The sequence below is a fragment of the Schistocerca piceifrons genome, chromosome 2 (genome assembly GCF_021461385.2).
Source record: "Schistocerca piceifrons isolate TAMUIC-IGC-003096 chromosome 2, iqSchPice1.1, whole genome shotgun sequence".
Lineage (NCBI taxonomy): Eukaryota > Metazoa > Arthropoda > Insecta > Orthoptera > Acrididae > Schistocerca > Schistocerca piceifrons.
The window spans coordinates 143,921,348-143,930,207 of record NC_060139.1 but is presented as its reverse complement, the minus strand read 5'-3'; the positions used below and the strand labels follow the sequence as shown (position 1 = coordinate 143,930,207).

Sequence of the window (8,860 nt, the reverse complement as noted above, 5' to 3'; positions counted from 1 at the left end):
GAAGTCGCTCATCTCAGTGGATTTCCCCTTTTTCAGCCCATATCTTCGCTAGGGTGATCCCGCGTCCGTGTCTGCTCCGCTTACAGTACTTCTGTTACAGTATCACGTGCCACCCCCCGTCCACCGCCCGCAACGAGACAATACGGCATCCAACGTTGCTGTGGCCATTGTCATGTTTTGGCTCATCAGTGTGAATTTATTGCACCATCTTCCAGGTTTCTATTATCTAGAAACTATGAAACTAAACACCTCCAGAACAGAACTTGAAGGCCCAAAGGTACCGACCGGCCGCCATGTCATCATCAGCCCACAGATGTCAGTGGATGTGGATATGGAGAGGTATGTGGTCAGCACACCGCTCTCCCAGCCCAATTTCAGTTTCGGAGACCGGAGCCGCTACTTCTCAATCAAGTAGCTCCTCAGTTTCTCTCACAAGGGCTGAGTGCACCCCGCTTGCCAACAGCGCTCGGCAGACCGGATGGTCACCCATCCAAGTGCTAGCCCAGCCCGACAGCGCTTAACTTCGGTGATTTGACGGAAACCGGTTTTACCACTGAGGCAAGACCGTTGGCCTAGTGTCGATTGGCACAAGTGAAATTGAACAAAATGCCTCCAGGAAGCAAAATTTTTAGCTTTATTATGTGAATTGTACCTGGGGTCAATATATAACTAGATGAGTTTGGAAAACCACCGAAAACTAATCTTAAAACGGTCAGTAGAACCAACATTTTGTGTCCTAGGAACCCACAAAGATAAACTTCGCCTCTCGTATATCATGTAATTGTGCAGCATGCCAAGTGCAATGCAGAATTCGTAGCTTTGTTAATGCACGTGGTGCTATGCTCCATTCATAGACTGTGAGGATGTTCCAATCCTGGAGAGCACATTTTTTTTAATCCCGAAATTTCACATATTTCTCTTTCTTCCAGAGCAGATACCGGTAATTTCGTTTTTCGACTGGTATGTTAGAGATTCAGTATAGATGCAGATACCTGCATTACAGCATGTGTGTTCTTCCGAGTATAGTACAGTAACTCCGTCACATAAAACTGAGTGCAGAATCAGGAAACCATTATATCTTCTCCTTTTCCACAGACAAATGTAAGATAGAGTTCTGAATCCATTGTGTAACTCGGATATGCCATTATGGGAACTGAGGATGGATGTGGTGGGCGACTACTGTTGCAATATTAACTGGCTGAGAATCGGCGACGGTATCTGTAACCAGGATGTTAAGCCGGGTCTCTTCTGCAGCTCGATAAGGGCTGTACGGGTAAGAAACACAAAAAGATTGTAGAGATTATTTCGGAATCGTTATGTGAATTTCGTATCGATCTTGGTTGCAGATCGCCGGCCGCGGTGGTCTAGTTGTTCTGGCGCTGCAGTCCGGAACCGCGGGACTGCTACGGTCGCAGGTTCGAATCCTGCCTCGGGCATGGGTGTGTGTGATGTCCTTAGGTTAGTTAGGTTTAAGTAGTTCTAAGTTCTAGGGGACTTATGACCTAAGATGTTGAGTCCCATAGTGCTCAGAGCCATTGGAACCATTTGGTTGCAGATCAGCGCCGAAATCGCAGCCGTATCAAAGAACAGGCATAATTTACCGCGGAAAGAGTGACAACAAAGAAAACCCAAGATACATAGCGATATCTGAGCCTGCAGTATTTCCCGTTGCGGTCGGCAATGTCAAATCAACAGTGTAGTGGAGTCGCAGATCAAGATTGCTAGAAATTCTAGACAATTATGTAATGAATAAAAAGTTGGTACTCCAATTTCAGGAGAGGACAAGTGCCCTCTCTTGCCTCCACATCCCCTTCCCACCTTGCGAACGCCTATGATAAATTTCACTAGGTTAAATGATGGCAATGTTTGTGATAATGAAACGTCCCCTTAGAAAAATTATACATGACTGTGCTTAAACTGACACACAATATTTTGTAGCGCAACGCAATCTGACTTTCAATAATCCCTACAAGAGAATGGCCCTGACTAAATTAACCTATACGTTTCACAAATCACTTACCTCACAAAAATCTTCGTTATTCGAACTACTGCGATACAGCGAGCGCCAATACTGCCAGCTAAATAAAAGATTCAAACTACTGAAGGCACTAACTACTGATAGGCATAGTTAGTAAAAGAAAGATTTTGATAGAGAACAAACAATGTATTTACCTTAATATTGTTCAAAAGTCATTATATATATATATATATATATATATATATATATATATATATATATCAGTCCATGATATCCAATATTACAAATTTACTCTTTCTGATGGACACACGTCCAGATCGTCCGCTCTCAAAATTCCACCATCTCTCTCCCCACATCCACCACTGCTGGCGGCTCACCAACTACGCAACGCTACGCGCTGTTAACAGCCAACTGCCCAACACTACAATAGCAAATTCCAACAATGCCACACAGCCACAGACTGCACACAGCACAGCCAGTGATTTTCACACAGAGCGCTACGTGGCAGTGGCGTTAGCAATATAAGAACCTAAACAGCCTACTTCCATAGCCCCCATGCTCCCCACAAAAAATTTTACAAATTATTTTGGGCACTGACCAATACATATTTGTTAAAATTTTTTCACAATTACAATAACAAAAATATCAAATGCACTCACTTATTGATGCACTGTTGGTCAAAGCTAAAATTTTCTCACAGTCCATTAAGAGTCCTGATCATTCATCACAGTAAAATTGCAGTGTTTTTGTCAAAGTCTGAGCAATAAAAGAAAATGCACACGGAAGTAGTGGATTTCCACGCAGTCTTGAAGAAGTAGTGTTGTCCTTTCAACTGAAAGACAGTGCTGACTCTTGACATGCAGACAGGTAATGTGCCACAACAGAGCAAACCCACAGCAGAGTCAGTCGAAGTTTTCAAGAATTTTGGTAGACAGGTCGTCACAGAGCAGACCACTGTAGTCTTGTTAGAGATTACGGTATTGGTGGGCCACCAGAGGTGCAGACCCACTGCAGTCCTTGTAGAAATAATGGTATTGGTGGGCCATCAAAGATGCAGACCCACTGTAGTCCTTGTAGAGACGGCCAGCAGCCATCTGCAGGTGCACAATCACCATCGAAGAGTCTTGCGGTCAATATAGCAAGTCCATAAACCACCACTTGTGCAGTCACAAAGTTTTTGGAATTGTCCTTAGAACCAGCAATGCTGTTAACCAGTCCCTTGCTGAATTATCAACACACGTGCAAACACTAACGGTCCCAACTTCTCACATATTGTGCATATACTATGACCAACAGAAACGTGTGCACTGAAATGAATGCTTACAAGTTACTTAATTTACTGAACTGGTGTCCATTACAATTGTATAACGTGAGAATACAATTACAAAGATACAGAAAACATAATTAAAACATTAAAACATACAGATAACATTTGTAGGAATACAGGCTTTACAAAAGAATAGAAATAAACATATACATCAGTGTTTACAAGAATTATGACATAAGAAAGTATATAAAATAATGAGAATAGTTTTCGAAATATTAATTTCACACATGACCATTGAAACAGAACAGAATTAAATATGTCTAAACATCTTTACAAAGTAAATAACATATTATTAATGCAAATTATATTTGAGGATAATAGTATTCCTCATCATAGTGAACATAGCTTAGTAGAAAAATTCTACAACATAAATCGTATAAGCTAAACACATAAAGACAGGAAAAACACAAATACACTGGAGTACACAAACACATAGCAGAATAAGACAGGAGGAAAGGACAGGGTTTGTTTTGAGTGTAACAGTTGGTACTGCAGTCCAACCCTAAACTTCATTCCATAGATCTTTTGTCTTATTTCAACATTTGTTTCCACCAAAAAAATCCTATCCAAGCATGCTTTCTGTATTTATATGTTCACATATTTCTTACCTCATTATTTATTTTCCATTATCTTACCTCATCATTTATTTCCAAGAACATCCTACGTAAACCTGGTTTCCCTAAACCTGTTTTCCCTAAACCCTACTTTTTTGTTCATATTCTCTTTCAAAATACTTTTTTTGGCCAAACCATTTTCTTATAGCTTCTCAATGCATTTCTTCCAATTCATCACAACTCGTCCTCTTATATAGCCTACGCCATCTTAAGCTAACTTAAATCTACTGAGCTCAGATGCTAAACTAAGGGAAGAGACAATGCAGCAGTACAAAACAATTAAGACAAACAGCAATGACAAAAAAATAGAAACTGGTAAAGCAAGCAGCAGTATATCTAAATTAGCAAAGCAAATGCAATATTACAACTAATATAAGGCAATGTGCAGCAAATAAGAAAAATAAATCAGTAGTAAAACTGGCTTAACAGAGAAATAAAAAGTGAAATTCAGTAGCACTATGCCTGGCAAACAGCAGCAGCATGAAAAACATGAAAAACCCACAAGCAGAAAAAATAGTACACGAAAGACAATGCAGATAAGGGAAATGTATATTCACATCTTAATGTCTATGTAATTAAAGTGTTGCACCGTAAAAACTTATTCTACAAAGAATTACCAAGTACTTCAAAAGAAAATTATATATGCAGTTATTGTTATTAGTCCCTTCTTGTTGTTCTTTCCTTTCCAAGTTCTACTTTTTCGAAGAATGTGGATCATAAAATTATTATTTAATAGATATGTTGACAGAAAGTGTTCACATTAGCAAATTCATTTAATTTTATTTTATATAACCAATGCTGCAGCATAGCTGGAAGCTAGATATCAAATGAAATAAGCAATTATGTAATGCAAAGCATAAAAATATCATTCAAAAGCCATGTGGCATTTCATAAGTCAGTAGAAATTCTCTCAAGTCTTGTAGAAAGACACTTGTCATAATCAGGTGTGCAGATGTAAGAATATTTCCCATCAACTCATAAGCATATCAGCACGTAGCACAAAGTACATGCTCCACAGTATAACCATATGTTTCCAAGTAATAGCTTGTCATTTTTGCGATGCTTTCTACAAAGGAATGTCAATAGCAAGGTTAATGGCCTTTTTTTCTCCACTTAATGGCTTTCTCTCCAGGCAGCTGGCACAGCAGTCCGCTCACAATGCATTATGTCAAGGTCACTTGGCTTTCTTACCGAAATATTTACGACAGTAGTTTGCACTACAGTGACAGTCTCATATAAAAAATTTCACAGGTCGAGAATTTGAGTTACAAATGTGTAGAAACAAAATCCTATAATTATAACAGTGTCCAAAAAATTTTTGCTGGAATTGTGATACATTCACGCATTTACACACATTTCATAACTCTTAAAGTACGATTCTTGGTTGCCAACATCCTTTTTCACAAATTAGAGTCCCTAACCAATTCTCATTATTCCTTACTTTTATACACATATACATATTCGACGACATTCTTCAATATTTCATCATTATAAATATGTAGCATAATCAAATTCCTCATATAGCATCAGCTTATTGATCATAAACATACCTTAACAGCATAATACACATCGTTGTCATAAAAATAACATCAAACACCTGTCAAATCTCAAAATCGTCGTAGCTTTCTGCAATAATTTCAAAAGCTAAAAAGAATTCTCTGTTCATTTCAATAGTGTCATCTACGTCAAACGTATTTTAAAAATCATGCTCCCTTACCAAATACGACATTCAAAGCTCTGATAGTATCACAATGGTTCCAAAAAAATATGAACAGTTCACACAGTGCAGATAGAATACAATTTCATAAGTGTGAAATCATCCAACTGTGTAATTGCATAAACATGTGTCACTCACATAGTAATAAAAATTTTTGTTTCTCTTTTAAATAATCAGATAGCTGTGTAATTCAGTGCTAGAGAAATATGGTACCGATGTGTAAAGTTGTATAAGCAAATACCATATTAGCTAGGGCTCCTTGTGCATGCCAAACACATGGTACACAAAGTAAGCGTGTACCCCCTGAGGATTAATGTAATTATAACCTCAGGTGTTACAGATTACAGCAATGGAATGAAATGTATCGTGGAAAACTACTTTGCGTATAGATACCTTAGTTATTACGCTTATTGCCGTGATTAAGGAAGTACTGTGCTGTAACATATTGTTGTGCTACGGAAAAGGCTGTCCCATTGTTGCTATACCACAAAAGTTACTACAAAAACATGTTTTACTTTCCAGAATAATATAGAAAAACTGTGCAGATATAAAACAGATACACCGCAAAAGCAACAATGTCAATTGTGTCACATATTAGTAGCGTCGTGATATAATCGTAGAGCTGTCAAAGAAACCAAAAGCTAAGTCATCTTTAATCTCACAGAATGTACTTCAAATAAATAATATCTTTTCAAGTAAATCAAAAAGTTGCATTAAAATCTCATTAGCAGTATATGTTCTAAGAATGTAAGCTGTATATTCGTTTGATAATCGTGCAACTAACAAGCAAGAATGTACAAATAACAACACTGTGTCGTCTGTTCACTATAACAATGCATTCGCAATTTCTGTTTAAATAAGTTATCTTGGTTCTTGACTGGCTATTAACTTCAAACATTGTTGCATGTTAACAGTTTCTAAGTCTGACAAAGCATACTAGTAACGTGAAGTGAAAAGTTCTATGGCAAAGACAAAGTTAAAAAGCAGATTATCTTTCAATAAACGGTTTTGCATGTGAAATGTGGTGTAAACCTTTACTCTTCCTAGTACGCAGAGTTTCAACTTCAACGGAATTATCATGTGGTATATGGTACATCGGTAAAGAATGCTCAAATTTTTCTCAATGTTAGCGTTTATGTTATTTTTCTCTGAGCCAGCTGGCGCACGTGGCTGCCTGCAGTGCGAGTCATTGTCTGTCTCTTTGTTGGCCCGCGTCGTTATTGGGATTTGGAGATCTAACTTCTACAAATTCACCTTGTTGAGAGGGCCCTGCCCTGTTTGAGTCTTGCCAGTTCTGACGAAATTCAGGTCCATCGTTACGATTATATCGTCTGTAGTCATGTCGGTAGTTTACGTAGTTTCGTTTTTGTCGGTCATGTGGTGGAGCATTTCTCCTGGAATCGTAACTGCGCGGTGGACCGTTACGTCTGACGTTATTCTGTCTCCCTGATAATAGTAATTTTGGTTCCCATATTGTCGCTTTCTCTGATCGTCTCTGTGATAGTCATTACCGTGGAGAGGTGATCTTTCCCTGTAATTATTATTACTCTGCCAACGATTGTCACATGGGTGGTGTCTGTTTTGGTCACGATTTACGGTGTAAGAATGGCCTTGTCGTGTCCAGTTATTATTTCTTTCCTTGTGGAATTGTGGCAGACGTGACCTGTAATTGTTGTGTTCCTGTTTTCATGTCCCGCGATTTTTAGTGTCGATTTCCAATTCTTGTAAGCGTCCCTGAAAAGCTTCGATGTCGTCTTTGCAACGTCCTGCCAAAATAATATGATGTAAATGTTCTGGCAATTTGATTAAGCAAATGCGGATGAGTTCTGAGGGGCTGTATGGGTTTGACAGGTACTGATTCTTATGCAACACGTCTTCAAAATATTTCACACGACTGGAAAATTCAGATTGTTCGAAATGTTTCATCATTATGATGCTATGTTTTACTCGGTCTTATGTAGCTTGAGACCAATATGCTTAGAGGAAGGAATGATAAAATTCTCCTTCGCTGTGACAATCGTGAATGACCGATCGCATTCTTACAGCTGGTTCATTCTCTAAATAGCCACACATAAATCCTAATCTGTGCTCTAATGACCAGTTGGGAGGAAAACAATGAGAGAATTGATGAAGCCACGCTTGTGGATGAATGTCGTTGCCGGAATTCTTAAATGTTTTGAATTTATGTGTAGTAATAAACAGCTTATAGTCAAAATCATCATGTATGCAAGTCGCATATCCGTCATTGTTACTTCGTTTCGGCGGTTCCATCTCAGAATTCGGTGTACCTTGCCAATTTCTTTCATAATTTCCGAAGTGTTATTATTTTGTGGCTGTTCCGTATTTCTATATTCCTCTTCCCGTATTGGAGCGCGAGTGTCCTCTGAAATATGTAATTCTTGTATTACCTGTGTCAATTGATCTTGTACTTCCTGGATTTCTCTTTTGTACTGTGTATTGATTTGATTTTGATTTTGTTTGAATTTTCTAATTCGTTCATACTCTTCTGTGTCAGTGAAGGCTACGGGTCTTGTGTCATTCTGATCATCATCTATCTTTGTAGATAAGTTAGTGAACTGATCCGAAAGTTCGGCTACTTTCTCCGATAGTGAACATATTTCCTCAACGTGTTTTTCTGAACCAAGTTTCAGAGTGTCCATTTTTGTTGAAATCGTATCTACTGTGTCCTTTAAGTTTTCCTGAGTTTTTGCAAGTTGCGTAACCGAATCGGTAGATGCAACTGAGTCAATTTTAGCTTGCAAGGTGTCGTGATTTTCATGAACAATAGTTTGCAGTTGTTTTATTGCTGCTTCGTGATTCTGTAATGCATTTACATGACGTGAAAAAATAGGTTGAAAATGCACACAAACTTGTGTTTTTACGTCATTACAGACTTTTTGACATTTCGATTCGATTTTGAGTAACTCAGCAGTTAAACCTTCACGTGTTTGTTCAAGCGTTTGTTCCAATGAGTCTAACTTTTGAAGCTGTTGCTGTGTTTGTCGCTGATTTTGTACCATTGTGTCCAACTTTTGAAGATTTTGTCCCATTTGTTCCTGATTTTGTTCCAGGATTTTGTCTAACTTTTGTAGCCTTTGTCCCATTTGTTGCATTAACTGTAATAACAATGCACTGGTGTCTGAAACATGTTCCTCAGTGCTATTCGGCAGTGCATTTGAACCGGCAATATTCACATTTTGAAAAGCATAAAATGTGTCTTGGCT

At 38.3% G+C, this 8,860-nt stretch overlaps 1 pseudogene; it reads right to left on the bottom strand.

Moving 5' to 3' along the window:
- Positions 1-454: 454 nt before the first annotated feature.
- On the bottom strand, positions 455-572 carry LOC124778873 (annotated as a pseudogene).
- Between the last annotated feature and the right edge of the window lie 8,288 nt (positions 573-8,860).